Source organism: Felis catus, chromosome A1 (assembly GCF_018350175.1).
Source record: "Felis catus isolate Fca126 chromosome A1, F.catus_Fca126_mat1.0, whole genome shotgun sequence".
Classification (NCBI taxonomy): Eukaryota; Metazoa; Chordata; class Mammalia; order Carnivora; family Felidae; genus Felis; species Felis catus.
In genome coordinates, this window is record NC_058368.1 from 70,425,917 (window position 1) to 70,441,917 (window position 16,001).

A 16,001-nucleotide genomic window follows, 5' to 3' on the forward strand; every position below is an offset into this window, starting at 1 on the left:
TGGACCCCCCAGACCTCACCCTGTAGTCCCCTTCATCTGGCTGTTCATTTGAATCTCCTTTATAATAAAATGGTAATTATAACACTTTCTTGAGTTCTGTGGGTTGTTCTAGTGAATTATCAAACACGAGGGGGGCATTGTTAGAACCCCTGAATTTGCAGCGGAGTTGAACAGAAGTTCAGGTGGCCCCCAAGACCTCAAGCTGGTGTCTGAAGGGGAAGCGGTCTCGTAGAACTGAGCCTTTCTTTTTTTTTTTTTCAACGTTTATTTATTTTTGGGATAGAGAGAGACAGAGCATGAACGGGCGAGGGGCAGAGAGAGAGGGAGACACAGAATCGGAAACAGGCTCCAGGCTCTGAGCCATCAGCCCAGAGCCCGACGCGGGGCTCGAACTCACAGACCGCGAGATCGTGACCTGGCTGAAGTCGGACGCTTAACCAACTGCGCCACCCAGGCGCCCCAGAACTGAGCCTTTCTTAATGTGTTGGGTTTATGCTAACTCTGGGTAGTTAGTGTCAGAAGTGAATTGTAGGACACTCAGATGGTGTTGGGAAACACAACGTGTTGATCAACACGTATCAGGGCACTCTAGCCCCGCCAGGCTGACACAGAAAATTACCCATGACACCTCTCCACACTTCCAGGTCGCACACACCTAAGTGCCAAGTAGACATTTTCAGGGCAGAAAACAGGAAGTGCTGGAAGTCACTGAGGCAGGGAGCTGCCAGTTTACACCTGCCGGAAGCCAGCCGGTTTGTGCTGCAGTGGCTGCAGAGGTCAAAGGGCAGCTGAGATGTCAGACCATGTTCATGAGGTCTGATAACCACATAGTATACTTTCTTCTTCAACGTGGAAGGGAAAAAAAAGGTGTTTGAACCAAAATAAATCACTCCCTTTGTCTAAATTTACATTTAGAAACTAAAAGGGAGTCCATATACCAACAATTGTTACCTAAAATAAGGAAAAACTATGGATTTTCTTTAAATTTTTTTTTATGTTTATTTATTTTTGAGACAGAGAGAGAGAGAGCATGAACAGGGGAGGGTCAGAGAGAGGGAGACACAGAATCTGAAACAGGCTCCAGGCTCTGAGCGGTCAGCACAGAGCCCAACACGGGGCTGGAACTCACGGACCACGAGATCATGACCTGAGCCGAAGTCGGACGCTTAACCGACTGAGCCACCCAGGCGCCCCAAAACTATGGATTTTCTAATGATATTTTGGAGGCAAACTAAAACCAACCACTCATTTTCATAAAACTAGACTACCTGTAAAAGAACACTGAAATTTTTAACCAGTTAAGATCAGCCATTGGATTTGATGTGGAAAAAAAAAAATGTGTTTCCCCTCAGCAAATATTCTTCCAAATTGATATGCAGTGGGAAAATAACAAAAGCAAAACCTCTTACTTTAACATTAAACAGCATACATTTCTCCTTTCTTAGAGATTGGGGAAATCCCAGAATTCTTGGGATAGCTCCCTATGACTGAGGAGTGAAACATTTCTAGAAACTCCAAGTGGTGCTAGCCTATGTTGTTGAAACTTTGATACACACCCAGGTTAAATAACTCCTCATCTGTAATTCTTTTTTGAGGGATGGAGGGGATTTATTTAGACTTTTCAAGAAACTAAACCAATTCATTTAATCAAAGATGTTAAGATTTATGTAACACCATGAGGTTTTTTGGTTTTGTTTTAAAATACTTATTTTTGAGAGAGAGAGCAAGCAGGGGAGGGGCAGAGAGAGAAAGAGAGAGAGAGAATGAGAAGAGAGGGAGAGAGAGAGAATCCCAAGCAGGCTCCACGCTATCAGCGCAGAGCCCAACACATGGGGCTCGAACTTTCGAACTGTGAGATCATGACCTAAGCCAAACTCAAGAGTCAGTTGCTTCACCAAAGGAGCCACTCAGGCCCCCCTGTTGGGTTTTTTGTTTGTTTGTTTTTAAGGAAGGAGATGATTTAAAAGTATTCTGTGCTTGATTCTACTTACATGAGGTACCTAAATAGTCACATTCAGAGAGATAGAAAGCTGAGTGGTGGTCACCAGGGATGCCAAGCTGCTCCCTAATGGGAGGGAGAATAGGGAATTATTGTTTGATGGGTACAGAGTTTGGGCAGATGAACATGTTGGGACGGATGGTGGGGATGACTGCAGAACAATACAGATGTGATTACTGCCACGAAATTCTATACCTAGAAATGGTTCAAACCAGTAAGTTTTATTTTATATATATTTCACTAAATAGAAGAAATATTTTCTGCAGAAACTTAGCTACAATGGGTGAGTAAGAGGTTTACACCACTTCCGTGGCAATGACCAGACAGTGAACTTGGTGACTAGGCCTGACTGGCTATACAAAATCAACAGTTTCAAGGAGTATTGCTGTGGCTTGTCTGATAAAATAGAAATCCATTTTCTGACTTGCTGACAGAATAACTAAGAATGTGATTAAGAGAATGCTTTCAAGGATAAGAGGTCAAAAATGTGGCCTGTGCCCTATGCTAGCAATGGGAAGCACAGGGCAGGAAAAGAATTCTTCTCACAGAGCAGGAATTCACTACATTTTCTCCTTAAAAGCCACTTTTAAAACATAGGATTATCATGATCTAATGAGAAAAAATACTGGGTTTTTTTGTTGTTGTTATGGGTACAATCCATTCCTTGATTTTATTAATTGTCCTCCCTTATGTGTTATCATTTAACTAATATACACTGATTCTTTTAACTACCAATGTACTTTTTTTTTTTTTTAAAGTAAACTCTACACCCAGCATGGGGCATGAACTCACAACCCTGAAATCAAGAGTCAAGTGCTCTACCAACTGAACCAGCCAAGCCCCCACAACCAATGTACTTTAAATCAAAGCCTTTTTTAGACTTTTTTTTAGAAAGTTTATTTATGGGGGGAGGGAGGGACAGAGAGAGAAGGAGAGAGAGAGAATCCCAAGCAGACTCTGCCCTGTCAGCACAGAGCCTGACGCGGGGTTTGAACCCACGAACCCATAAGATCATGACCTGAGCCGAAATCAAGAGTTGGATGCTCAACTGACTAAGCCACCAGATGCCCCTAAATCAGCCGTTTTTAATAAAAAAAAATGTAAAATTCCTAAACATGAGTCTACTTAAATGGGAAAGTTTATATTGTATTTCCTCTGATACTTTACTTAATTTTAATTTTGGAACTTACACATTACAAATCAGTGAATTATGATGTTATACGTAAAGTAGCCAAATATAAAGTAGTTATAAAATAGCCAAGTAAACTGAAAATAAATGTAAGTATTATTTATATAGAAATATCTACATGATAATTACATGATATAATAATACATGAAAAGTTCTTAAGACAGAGTCTAGCACGTAGCTGAGTGTTTTAACTAAAAGTTTTTGTTGACAAATATTGATATCTTTAATTTGCTTCATTTTAAGTCCATGAAGTATGTAATAACTGCTTAGTGTGTTTTTACTAGGTAAAAGGCATATTATAGGCTGTATGAGGGAACAGAAAGTTGAAGGAGATACATACAATATTGAGAGAATCATCACTTCTTCTGGGGATGGGGAGAAGACAATTAACATAAGTAACGAAGTAACTGACATAAGAAAGGATACCCAAGTGTTATGGAGATTCAGATAGATCAGGGGGAATTTCGCAGAGGAAGAGGCATTTTTTCCCCGGACCTTGAAGAATAGAAGGATTTCCACTGGTGAATGTGAGAGAGGGTGGTGAGGAAGGAGGAGGGAGAGCACAGAGGCAGCGGGGGAGGAGTGAGCGTAGAAACAGGGTATCGGATGTATTCGGAACACCAGACACAGCAGGAGAGTTCTTGGAGGTCAGCCTGGAGAGGCTGGTTGGGGTCAGAGCACAGAGATCTCAGATTCTGAGAGAAAGGGACCCCTTGAAGCTGCAGGTACACAAAAGAACATGGCTAGAGGAAGTTTTAAGAAGATGAATCTACAAGCATTCTGCTCCTGCTGTGTTGAAAGAAAGGAAAATGATTGGCTCTCATTTCATAGGTGGGCACTGGCTTGCCTGAGCATAGAGCCAACCCTTGCTTTTCAGACTTGAAGTGCACTGTTTTTGCATGCTTTCCAGCACTTTAAGAGATCTTGCCCATACTGCTGTATCTGTATGGATCTGCAGGTGAGGTGCCCTCAGTGGCTCCCGGGTGGGCTTCCTGATGGACTTCTACAAGTGGCTAGGAGCTTAGAGGGATCCACATCCCTCTGTGGCCCTCACAGAGCCCAGGCTGCTGTTGTCCCAGCCCCTGCCCCTGCCCCAAGTCATGCAGCCTACCTCAGTTTTCTGGATGCGGCGAGAAAGGAGTGGGTCTCTCCACACAGCTGAGGGAGCCAGCTGTCACATACTATCACTTTCCCCCGTGGCAGAAGCTGCCATCCAGCTGAAGAAGTCTCTCCTGAGAGAGAGAGACAGACTTTGTGAGACAAGCAATGTTGGTAAAATAAAACTGTTCCTCTTACCATTTTCATGGTGTCCACTCCTGATTTTTTTTTCCCCTTCAGTGATGTGCTGGAGCTTCTCTGCTAAACTCCCGAAACTCCTGGACTTCCCAAAAGGCAACGTCATGCGTGGGCAACTGTCAAAATTGGTGTTCCTCAGGGGGGCAGCAGTGGAAAACTCATTCCACCATGTTGCTGCCATCACTTTGCAGATCTCCTTTCAAAGAATAAAGATTAATTCTGGGAAGATTTCTTTGTTCATTCACACCTCGCAGAGGATTTTTTTTTAATGCTTATTTATTTTTGAGACAGCACATGCACAAGTCAGTGAGGGGCAAAGAGAGAGGGAGACCGAGGCTCCAAAGCAGGCTCCACACTGACAGCAGGGAGCCTGATGCAGGGCTCAAACTCGTGAACCATGAGATTATGACCTGGGACGAAGTCGGATACTCAAACCCAGCCACCCAGGTGCTCTGAGAATTATTTTTTTTATACTTTCTGAGTCTGTAAAATCGAAACAATTCAAGGCATTTTCTTCAGAATCAAAACTCAAATTGATGGATGTCAGTCATATGATGAATAAATTCAATCTTTTGAGGATCGGCTTATACCAGGGTGACTGAGTAGAACTGAATTTCTGTGCTGTTTCTGAAGGAAATTCCAAAAGTGGTGGCCCAAAGAACATTTTTGAAAACAGCATTACTCAAATTCAATATATGACCTCTTATAGAATCTGCTTTGAGATTCAGTCCTTTTTTTTTTTTTTTTTTTTTTGGTTTTTCTCAAATTTAACACGTTTGTTTTCAAAACAGAGTTTTATTCTTTCACCAAAAGTTTGTATCGGAGGCTGCTAGTGCTCACGGATCTCAAACTAATCCTCTCCTTCCCGGTCACACAGCTAGACTGCGCTTCCCAAGTCCCCGCTGTCTAGAGGTAGTCTATGCAACTCGTTGTGGCCAGCAGAATGTGGTCCCTAATCCATCTTCAGATTTTCTAAGAGTCTCTCTCCCCTTGTCTGTTGGTTGGATGCAGAGAATCTTCTGAGGACTCTCGGGGTCCAGAAGACAAGAGCCGCAGAGTCCTTGAGTGACCATGTGGAACAGCCTCCTGGCCCACACCTGCCCATCATGGGTGGGTTGCGACTCTTCTGTGCTGAAGCCAGTCAGCTTTGTCGATTACATGTTATGGCAGTGAGCCTCCCCTGACTAATGTCCATCACGCCTCTTGGAATCTGAGGGAGCTCCTGAGACTTTCCAGGTGATATGTATTTTGTCTCTGAACCCCGAATGTCCAGACCACTGGACACACTGCTGTTTTTGGCTTTATTTAAGACTAGTGTTGTGTTTCGTTAGCGCCCCAAGCAAGTCACTCCTCTTGATTCAGTTTCTGTTTCACACTCTGTGAGCGTCATTCAGTCCAACCACCTCTGCCAGAGATTTCTGTGAGGACGGTTTGCTGTTGCCGGGAAGAAGCTTTGACTGTTCAGGGCCCCTTTGTCACCCACCTTCGACAGCTCTGTCAACAGGCCCTAGAGCTTCACTGCCTCCCTGCGAAGTGTCAGAGTCTTTCCCACATTGTCTTGAATGTGCGCTTAGATATTGTGAGCTGTCAGCACCCAGTAAAGCTTGACCCGTGGTGCCAGAACTTTCGATAACAGAAACAGCCCACTAAGTTCTTAGAGAATGAGAAATCTATTTTAATATCAGCCTCAAGCTCCCTTTTTGTGTCCTCAGGGAGAGCTATGTACAAATACATTCTATTTGTGTTGTGGAACGAGTCAGAGTGCAAACCAGTAATTTGACCAAAGTGACCAAGTTCTTGTGTCTTAGGTTCAAAAACCCTCAATAGACATAGTAAGCGAATAAATTTATCTGGCGGCTCAAATGTGCCACATAGGTGTTTTTATGGTTTTGCTACCTATATTTACTGGCTTAGCAATAATGTAAGGTGGATAGAGGTCTGGATATTGTCTTTACATCTCCTGGAGGGGCTTTGACATGAAGACCATGCCTGCTAGATAACCCCGTGCGTAAATGTGGAATGTGATTCTGGCAGTTGTGGTGAATAAAAATGTTCTGTAGTATTATTCAAAGACCATAGTATTTTGCCTCCAGCAAAAATGTTTATGATTGTATAAAAATCAGAGCAGCCCATGGGCTTGTAGTCTGCCTGAAAAGAAATTATTGAGAACCACTAATCTAATAACCCTGTTGTTGTTGTTTTTTTTTTAGATTTAATATTCAAACACCTTTGAAGGTGCCTTCATTTAAATTGCTTGTGGCTTTCTCAGAACTACATCCCTTTTGTATGAAAAGCTGAATGACAGCTGTCATGGCCTGAAGTCATTGACGAGATGTTACAGTTCAATCTCCTCCAGTGACAGTCACACACCTAATAATGCATAGAACTGGAGACAATGCTAAGCATTCTGAGCAAACAATTTTAAGATGCCTCTGAAGGAAGAGAGATGATTGCTGATATTCACAAATATGGGGGAAAACCATCCCTCTGAGGATTAAATTGATGCTAGGAGAACATGATCCGTACAAATGATCCTCACAGACTATGCAGTGCTGTATTAAATGATTATCATTGTTTCTTTTACTGCAAATGTTTACTGTGCATCTATAATGCACCAGGCACTGTGCCTAGACATTTGGATGCATCAGCAAACAGTTCAAAGCCCATGACATATATACCTGAGTGCTGGACAGACAGTATAGGATAGATTTCTAATATAAGGTCTGGAGGTAACTGATGATGTGTTGATATAAAATAAAGCAAGGTCAGTATAGAGAGAGTTACAGGTAATGCTATTTGCCTCGTATGGTCAGGGAAGGCCTCTCTGAGGAGGTGACGTTGATGGGAACCCTGGGAAATGGGAAGGAGTGAGCCATGTGGAGATATGAAAGAAGAGGGTGAGGATGGGAACTTGGGAGTGTTCAGCATCCATGGCTGTGTTATTCATAGCCATTGACTTGGATGAGATTATCTAGAGAGAGAATATTGAGAGAAATTTAGACAGACAAGAGGAGAGGGGTACTCCCGGGTCACTCCATCAGTTAGAGAGTGCAGAGAGGAAGAAGAGCCAGCAGTGAAGACCAAGAAGCAATGAGTTGGGTGGAAGGAAGATGGGGAGTGTGTGATGTCCCGAAGCCAAGTGAAGAAAGTGTTTTCAGAAAGAAGCTTGAGCTGGTGGTTATCATACAGAAACAAATATTATAATTAAATTCCCATCTCACTTAACCTACAAAAATAGGTTCCACTTGGATTAAAGACCCACATGTTCGGACCTGGGTGGCTAAGTCGGTTAAATGTCTCTTTTTTTTAAAATCTTTTTTTAATGTTTATTTTTGAGAGAGAGAGAGAGAGAGAGAGGCAGACTGCAAGTGGTGGAGGGGCAGAGAAAGAGAGGGAGACACAGAATCCAGAAACAGGATCCAGGCTCAAGCTGTCAGCACAGAGATTGACACGGGGTTCGAACCCACAAACTATGAGATCGTGACCTGAGCCGGTCGCTCAACCGACTGAGCCATCCAGGCACCCCTTAAATGTCTGACTCTTGATCTCAGCTCAAGTCTTGATCTCAGGGTTGTGAGTTCAAGCCATGCTGGGCATGGAGCCTACTTTAAAAAAAAAAAAAAAAAGACCTACATGTGAAGAGCAAACCTTAAAAATTTTTTGAAGGAAGTATAGACAAATAATTTTATGACCTCAGCAATGAAAGAATGTCTTTGTAAAAAAGACATGAAGAGCACATTCCATGGAGGAGGAAAATGAATAAATTTTACATTTCTATTCATTGAAAACCAATATTAAAAAGTAAAAAGACAAATTATGAACTGGGAGGAGATATTTGCAATGTATATAAGGACCAAAAAGCCTCTTAATAATTCAGAATGTATTTTTAAAAACTCCTACAGATTACTAAGACAATGACACATAACCCAATAGAAAAATGGGCAGAGCCAAAGTTGGATGCTCAACCGACTGAGCCATCCAGGTGCCCCGATTTTTTTTTTTAAGAAGATGGGAGTGAATGTCCAACGTTGCTAAGAGGTCAACTGTGCTAAGGACAAAGGACTGACCATTGGATCTTGCCAGGTATGTGTCACTAATGACTCGACTGAGCACAATTCCAGTGAGTCGTGGGTCGAAAGCCTGCCTGGAATGGATTGGAATAAAGAGAGGACGGGAGGTGAGGAAATGCGCACAGCAAGGGCCAGCCTGAGATTCTTCATCATGGGGAACAGAAAATAGTGGGAAAGCAGGAAAAGAATAAAAAGGTATATATTCTTGAGCAAAATATTTTTAAAGCATCTAATAAGAAGTGAAAATAGTTCTTTCAGGAGAGACTATTAAGAACCACATCTATTCTTGCATAGTTGACAGATAAGAAGATACAATTCAAAAGTGAAGGAGCTGGTCTTAGATGAGAGTGTGAGAATTGTATATTCATATTATTGATGCAATAACAGTACTACCAAGGCTGGGTGGGTGGTGGTCTTCATGCAAGAGAGCAGAGCACACAGACGTACGTGATCTTTTTTTTTTAATGTTTTTTTTTTTAGTTTATTTATTTATGTATTTTGAGAGAGACAGAGTGAGTGGAGGATGGGCAGAGAGGGGGGAGGAGAGAGAGAGAATCCCATGCAGGCTTCATGCTCAGTATAGAGCCTGACGTAGGCCTTGAACCCACAAAACCGTAAGATCATGACCTGAGCTGAAATCAAGAGTCAGACGCTCCACCAACTGAAGCACGCAGGTGCCCCTAGAGTTTATTTCTAAGACAGACTGTATTTACATTCCTGGTATTTCCTGTGTTTAGTTACCTGTTCATCTCTGCTGGCACCCACCAATGTCTTGCTAGGTCCAGCCTGTCTCTGCAGTAACGGAATCCAACCTTACTGGGCACAAACCCAAACTATGTGCTATGCACTAGATAAAGTCACCTGACAAGGTGAGAGACCCCCCCACCCCCCACCACCAAAAGTTAGACCTAGATCAGCCCCGGTGATGCACCAGCTTCTGATTCTAGGACTAACTTCTGGAGGCATTGGTCCTTCCTTCCATAGGGGATGGGAGGTCCAAATAGGAGACGATACAGAATGTGAAAGTTGACAGAAGCAAAGGAGGTCCCAAGTAGGAAAAACCGGTGAGAAAAGGAAGGTCTGAGAAAACATATCCAAAGAAGGAAATGAGAGATGCTGCTGAAAACAGCAGTTACAGGAAACAGAGCCCAGAGGAAATTCAGGAAAGGAGCGCATTGCTCATCTAAGTAGAATGAACACTATACTAATGGCATTAGGTGTGTGAAATTATACACTGGCTGACTCTTTTATTTTTATTTTTTAAGTTTATTTGTATGTATGTATGCATGTATGTATGTAATCTCTACACCCAACACAGAGCTCGAACTCATACCCCGGAGATCAAGAGTTACATTCTCTTTTGACTGAGCCAACCAGGCACCCCTGGATCTTTCATGTTTAGTATCTAATCCACTGTACTTAAATCTAGCTGGTAGGGGCACCTGGGTGGCTCAATCGGTTAAGCATCCGACTTCGGCTCAGGTCATGATCTCACGGTTCATGAGTTCGAGCCCCACATCAGGCTCTGTGCTGACAGCTCAGAGCCTGGAGCCTGCTTCGCATTCTGTGTCTCCCTCTCTCTCTCTGCCCCTCCCCGACGCGTGCTCTGTCTCTGTCTCTCTCAAAAATAAATAAACATTAAAAAAAATTTTTTTTAAATCTAGCTGGTAGGTAAGTAGCTTCTTCTAAGTGGTTCTTCAAGAACCACTCCCTAAAACAAACCATGCTACATTTTCCAAACCAGTTTTGGGGGCACTGGAGATATTTGCTGGTTTTACGATACTTCAAAAGGATTGTCTTATTATAGTTCTTGCGATTGGATCTTTTATCGCTGCTGTTTCAAATTCATCTGACCAGAATCCGTTCCAGTGTCCTAAAAGGAAACAAGGTCAGTCTGTGTGAAAATTTTTGTTCTAAACATTTCAAAGTTTCTATTCTTGTTCCGTCAGTGGGGAGTTGAAGTGTGGGGACGTGTGGGCTGGGTTTTGTTTTTTTTTTATTCATTTCATAGGTCAGAAACTGTAGTATTTTCTGCCTCCGAGCCAAGGGAGGAAAGAAAAATGTGACACGAGTTTGGCCCCCGCTACCTCCACTGAGTGGCAGGGTCACTTAATGGCACCAAAGTGTATCTGGTCATGTTCCTTTAAAGTGTCCTCTGGTCGTGATTTTTTTGGAATAGAGACGAGGTAAATATGGACAGGGGTGAGGGTGGTAACGGCGTCCTCAGGGCAGAGAAAGTTCTGAGAGCAGAATTCCCAGCAGAAAACCGGACTGGACAGCTTTGCCACAGCCCAGCTTGCAGCAGGGCAAAAGCACCCCTCCGTGAATTCAGGTTAATTGCTGCTAAAATTATACTGGATTTTTTCTTTCCTTCTTCTTCTTCTTCTTCTTCTTCTTCTTCTTCTTCTTCTTCTTCTTTTTGTACTCTTTATTGTCACAAGAAAAAAAATCTAGGAAATTTTATAAAAACACATTCTGTCAAAAAAGGAAGTTCTTTGCACTTGTCCTCAGCAAATCTTTAGGGCAGTGAGTTTTCTCCACTAGCAGACTCAGACCTACCCAGTTTCTGAACCAATATTTATGAGGGCAGGAGTACATCTGTGTATCTTTCCTCACTCCCAACATCATCACCAGCAGGTTGAGTCAAGAAGGTGTTGGTCTTTTTGGGGTGCCTGGGTGGCGCAGTCGGTTGAGCCTCCGACTTCAGCCAGGTCATGATCTCGCGGTCCGTGAGTTCAAGCCCCGCGTCAGGCTCTGGGCTGATGGCTCAGAGCCTGGAGCCTGTTTCCGATTCTGTGTCTCCCTCTCTCTCTGCCCCTCCCCCGTTCATGCTCTGTCTCTCTCTGTCCCAAAAATAAATAAAAAACGTTGAAAAAAAAAAAAAAAAAGAAGGTGTTGGTCTTTTAAAGCCCTGCTCCCTCCTGGGTGGAGTATGGGCCCCGTTACAGGCTACATTGTGTTCCCTCAAAATGTTTGGGTTGAAGCTCTACCTTCCAGGAGCTCAGAATGTGGCTGTATTTGGAGACAGGGCTTTTAAAGATGTAATTAAGTCTGAATAAGGTCATGAAGGTAGGTCCTAATCCCAACAAGATTTGAGTCTTTGTAAGAACAGGAGATTATGACACAGGCACACACAGGGGAAGACCACGTCAAGATACAGGGAGAAAACAGTCATTGACAAACCAAGGAGGGAGGCCCCAGAAGAAACCAATCCTACTGTCCTCTTAATCTTTGGCTTCCAGCTTCCAGAACTGGGAGGAAATAAATTTTTGTTGTTTCACATCACCTAGTCTGTGGTACTTTGCTACGGTGGCCCTAACAAACAGAGACAAACTCCACACACTCATTCCCACCAAATACCAGCTCTTCTCTCCTCCTCATTCAACAAGCCAGTGTGAGTCGACCACGGCCAGGATGGCTCTCTGTCCTGCACCCATCCCTTATACTAGGACTTGGCATACTTTGTCTGGAGAGGGCCAGAGAGGAACTATTTTAGACTTGGAATGCCAAGAGGCAAAAGAGAGAGAAGATGATGTGGTTGCTAATATAAATGTAAAATGTTACACTTACACTTGTACACAAATGTTCATAGCAGCGTTAGTCCCAACAGCCAAAAGGTGAAAACAACCCAAAGGTTCATCAATATTCATCAATAAGACAAATGGATAAACAAAATGTGGTATATGCACACAATGGACTAGTATTCAGCCTTCCTTAAGAGGAAGGAAATTCTGACATATGCTACAACATGGATAAATCTTGAAAATATTACGCTAAGGCCACAATAAGCCATAAGCTTATTATGTCATAAGCCAGACACAAAAAGACAAATATTGTGTCATTCCACTTCTATGAGGTACTTAAGATAGGCAAATTTGTAGACAGACAGTAGAGCAGTGGTTACTAGGGGCTGGAGGGAGGAGGAAATGGAGAGTTAGTGTTTAATGGGTATAAGAGTTTCTGTTGAGGATGATGAAAAGGTTCCAGAAATGCAGAGTAGTATTTGTTACACAGCATTGTGAACATACTTAATGCCACTGAACTGTACACATAAAAATAGTTAAACTGTGAATTTCATGTTAGGTATAGTTTACTACCACCACTACAACAACAAAAAAAGGTTATTCCCCTTCCCCTTCCCCCAAATGTAACGATTTAAAAATATTAAATACAGGGGCACCTGGATGGCTCAGTCGGTTAAGCTCCTGACTTCAGATCAGGTTTTGATCTCATGGTTCATGGGGCTGACAGCTCAGAGCCTGGAGCCTGCTTCAGATTCTGTGTCTCCCTCTCTCTCTGCCCCTCCCCCATTCACACTTGCTCTCTCGCTCTCTCTCTCTCTCTCTCTCTCTCAAAAATTAAAAAAAAAATGAATAAAAATATTAAATACAAGGCTAAGGGTGGGGTGCATGTGGATCGGAGGGGAGGCAGACTGGCCCCCAGATCATAGCGTGACTACTCCTGCCCTAACCTGTTCAGCTGGTGTCTCACCTCTATTCTCTATTTCTTGATGGTAAGCAAGAGGTCTGCTCTAAACAGACAGATCACCTGTAGCTGTCAATATCTGGATTCCCCAATGTGAGGTGCTCTGGGTCATGGTTTTACTTTTCTCCATCACCCTGTGTTGCTGAATGCATGCAGACATCTCTGGATGCTTTAGGGCCTCATCCACTAAAGCTATGGATGGAGATGTGTGAAGTCTTTGCTTGGGAAATGAGTCCTCCATGGAGGATACAAACAAATTAAAAAGCATGATTCTGGTTTTATTATAATGGGACCACACTTAATATCCGAAATGAGAAAACAAAGCTGAAGTCATTGCTTACATAACAAGGGAGAGCTATGCTGGCTAGACTCTGTCTCCCTGTGCAGAATACAGTGTTGACTTACAATGGGTTTTGGGAACATGAGTCAGGGATTGGGACACTTTCAGAGGCGTAAGTGGATTAACATCATCCGGAGAAGTGTGGTCACTGGCTGAGTTATTATTGATTGGTTGGCACTCGGTGTGTTTATTAAAGTGAGTCCATCTCTGATTGACTTATTTTCAAAAGATAGGGGTTGAACTAATTGGTCAGCTTGTAAATGCATGTTCACCGAGGCAAGTTGTCATTGATCGATCGAGTGGATATAACACCAGTTCTGATGGCTACTTGTTACCATGCCTGCAGAACAATCAGGTTTTCCCTAGGTTGGTAGGAACTTTTAAATTCTCATGTTTAATCTGTGTCGCTGTCTTTCCGGCCATTAAATATCTTTGTTATCCTCCATGGCAAAGACTGCCAGTTGCCTACCTAATAGCCATTCTCCCCTCCTGCCTTACTAATAGAGCCCTGCTTTAGTTCACGGTAGCAGTGTTCCCAGACAAACTTGCATATTAGGTGGACGATGTGTCACAGTCCTAACCAGTGAGATGTGAGCAGAATCATTGGGTGCTGCTTTCAGCCAGATGTGAGCAGTGAGATGTGAGCAGAATCATTGGGCGACCTTCAAAGGAAAGCAGAATCAGTAGGTATGCCCCTTTTCTCCTTCCTGCCTGGAAGGAAGGCAAATGTCTGAGGGGCAGAAGCCATCTTGGCTCCATGGAAACCAAAGTGACACCCTAATGATGGCAGATAGAAAGAGAGAAAGAGATCCTGAACGTGGTGAAGCTATCATATCAGCTCTGGACTTGCAGCTGTGCAAAAAAACAAAATGAAAATCAAAAACAAAACCCAAACCTCTATTTGGTAGCTACCGTGAGCTGAATTTTCTGTTGTGTGTAGCCAAGCCTATTTCCAACTGATAAGCCTGCCGTTCTGGGTTTTTTTGATCTGTCCCCTCACAATCATACCAATGGCACCCGTACATACTCATTGCACAGCAGAGTTCTCAGCCCACCACGGGATACACTGTCAATATATAATTGTCGAATGTGCAATTCCCAAAGGAAGTTTTTTGTGCCTTGTGATAGGAAGCAATAAGTACAAAACGTCATCTACGAAGTAATCTTGCCAAAAAGATTTAAAGTGAATCCGATCATGAAGAAACTATTCAACAAATTCAGCCTTGGAGACAATCTAAAACAACTCACCTGAACTCTTCCAGAAAGTTCCAGGAGACAAAACAATAAACAATAAGGTGGGGGATTATTCTGGATTTAAAAAGACCAGACAACATCACAACCAAATGCAATGTGTGGAACCTCAGCTGAATCCTGGATCCAACAACAAAAGATATTGGGGTCACTCAAGATACCTGGACTTACCTGCCTGAAATCCTGAAGGCACCCAATAGTGGCCTGTGTGGTGTAGAAAAGGCATTTCTCAAGGGATAGATACCCCATGCACAATCCCATGCAGACCACTCAGATCAAGAGAGAAGCTTGGAGAGCTGTTGGTTTGAAAACACTTTGTATGGCTGGGATATAAAAATCCAGGAGGTTTTGTGGGGCTTTTTTTGTTTGTTTTTGGTGTTTTTTTTTTTTTTTTAAGTTTTGTTTGTGCAAGTAATCTCTACACCCCTTGTGCTGCTCAAACTCAGGACACCAAGATCAATACTAGCATGCTCCTTGGACTGAGCCTGCCAGGCACCCCAAACCAGCAGTTTTCTTTACAGTTCCAAGGATCAATACAACCAGAGAGGCTTAAGAAAACTCTAAAATCTATCAGAGAGGTTCCTGCAGGGAATGATGGAACCTTGTGACCAACCTAAGACAATCCCCCCACAAGCCTCAGGGGCGGGCAGGGCTGTTCCTGGGAGGTGAGGACCTGGGGAGCCTCATCAGGCATGCAGCCTAACTCAGCCACTTGCCGTACACAGCCAGTGTGGTGTCAGGGCCGAAAGGAGGGGCGTGCCCTGCCCGGATCTCTACACCACACCGGAAGCATAAAATAACTGCTGTGAAATGACTTGTTACCCAGGGCGAGAGAAACCGGTGCTCGGACCCGGACCCAAGCAGTGTTGGTGAGACAAGGCCAGACCAGAGTCCACTAGGGGGCGGTAGAGTGCAGCGATGAGGGCACAGGCTCTGTCTAGGAGCCCTGGATCAGTCCTGGCTTCTCCACTCAGCAGTTAGGTGACCTAAAGCTAGTCACCTCTCTGAGCTTTCGTTTCCTCATCAGTAATATGGGGATGAGAACAGAGTGTGTTCTGGTTAACACATGTGGCATATTGTAAATGCTGGGTTAATATTAGCTAGAATTATCATCCACTGATAGAGGGGGGAGGGCTGCCTCTGCACCTGTGCATCTCAGGGTATGTGTGCAGCGGGGCAAATGGGGACACGGGCTCACTGGAACTTCCGGGCGAGGCCTGGAAACTGCTGCTCACGAAGTTGAGTTGAAGAATGAATCACCAAGTAGAGACATGTGACACACCAGGCCAAGGGCCACCTACCCATTCCTTCCAGCTGTAACCTTGTTTTCGGTCTTTCGAAAAAAGATTTCACTGTGGTAAAATACACATA

General features: G+C 43.5%; 1 long non-coding RNA gene across 2 annotated transcripts in view; it reads right to left on the reverse strand.

Annotated features, from left to right (window-relative positions):
- The window catches only part of LOC111560153, a 36,706-nt gene extending 21,568 nt beyond the window's left edge, over positions 1-15,138 (reverse strand). For both annotated transcript variants that reach the window (XR_002741802.2, XR_002741799.2), the window contains exons 1-2: positions 14,802-15,138; positions 4,300-4,420 (exon numbers count right to left, since the gene is read on the reverse strand). This is a non-coding gene — a long non-coding RNA (uncharacterized LOC111560153). The remainder of the gene's footprint in view (positions 1-4,299; positions 4,421-14,801) is intronic.
- Positions 15,139-16,001: the final 863 nt, after the last annotated feature.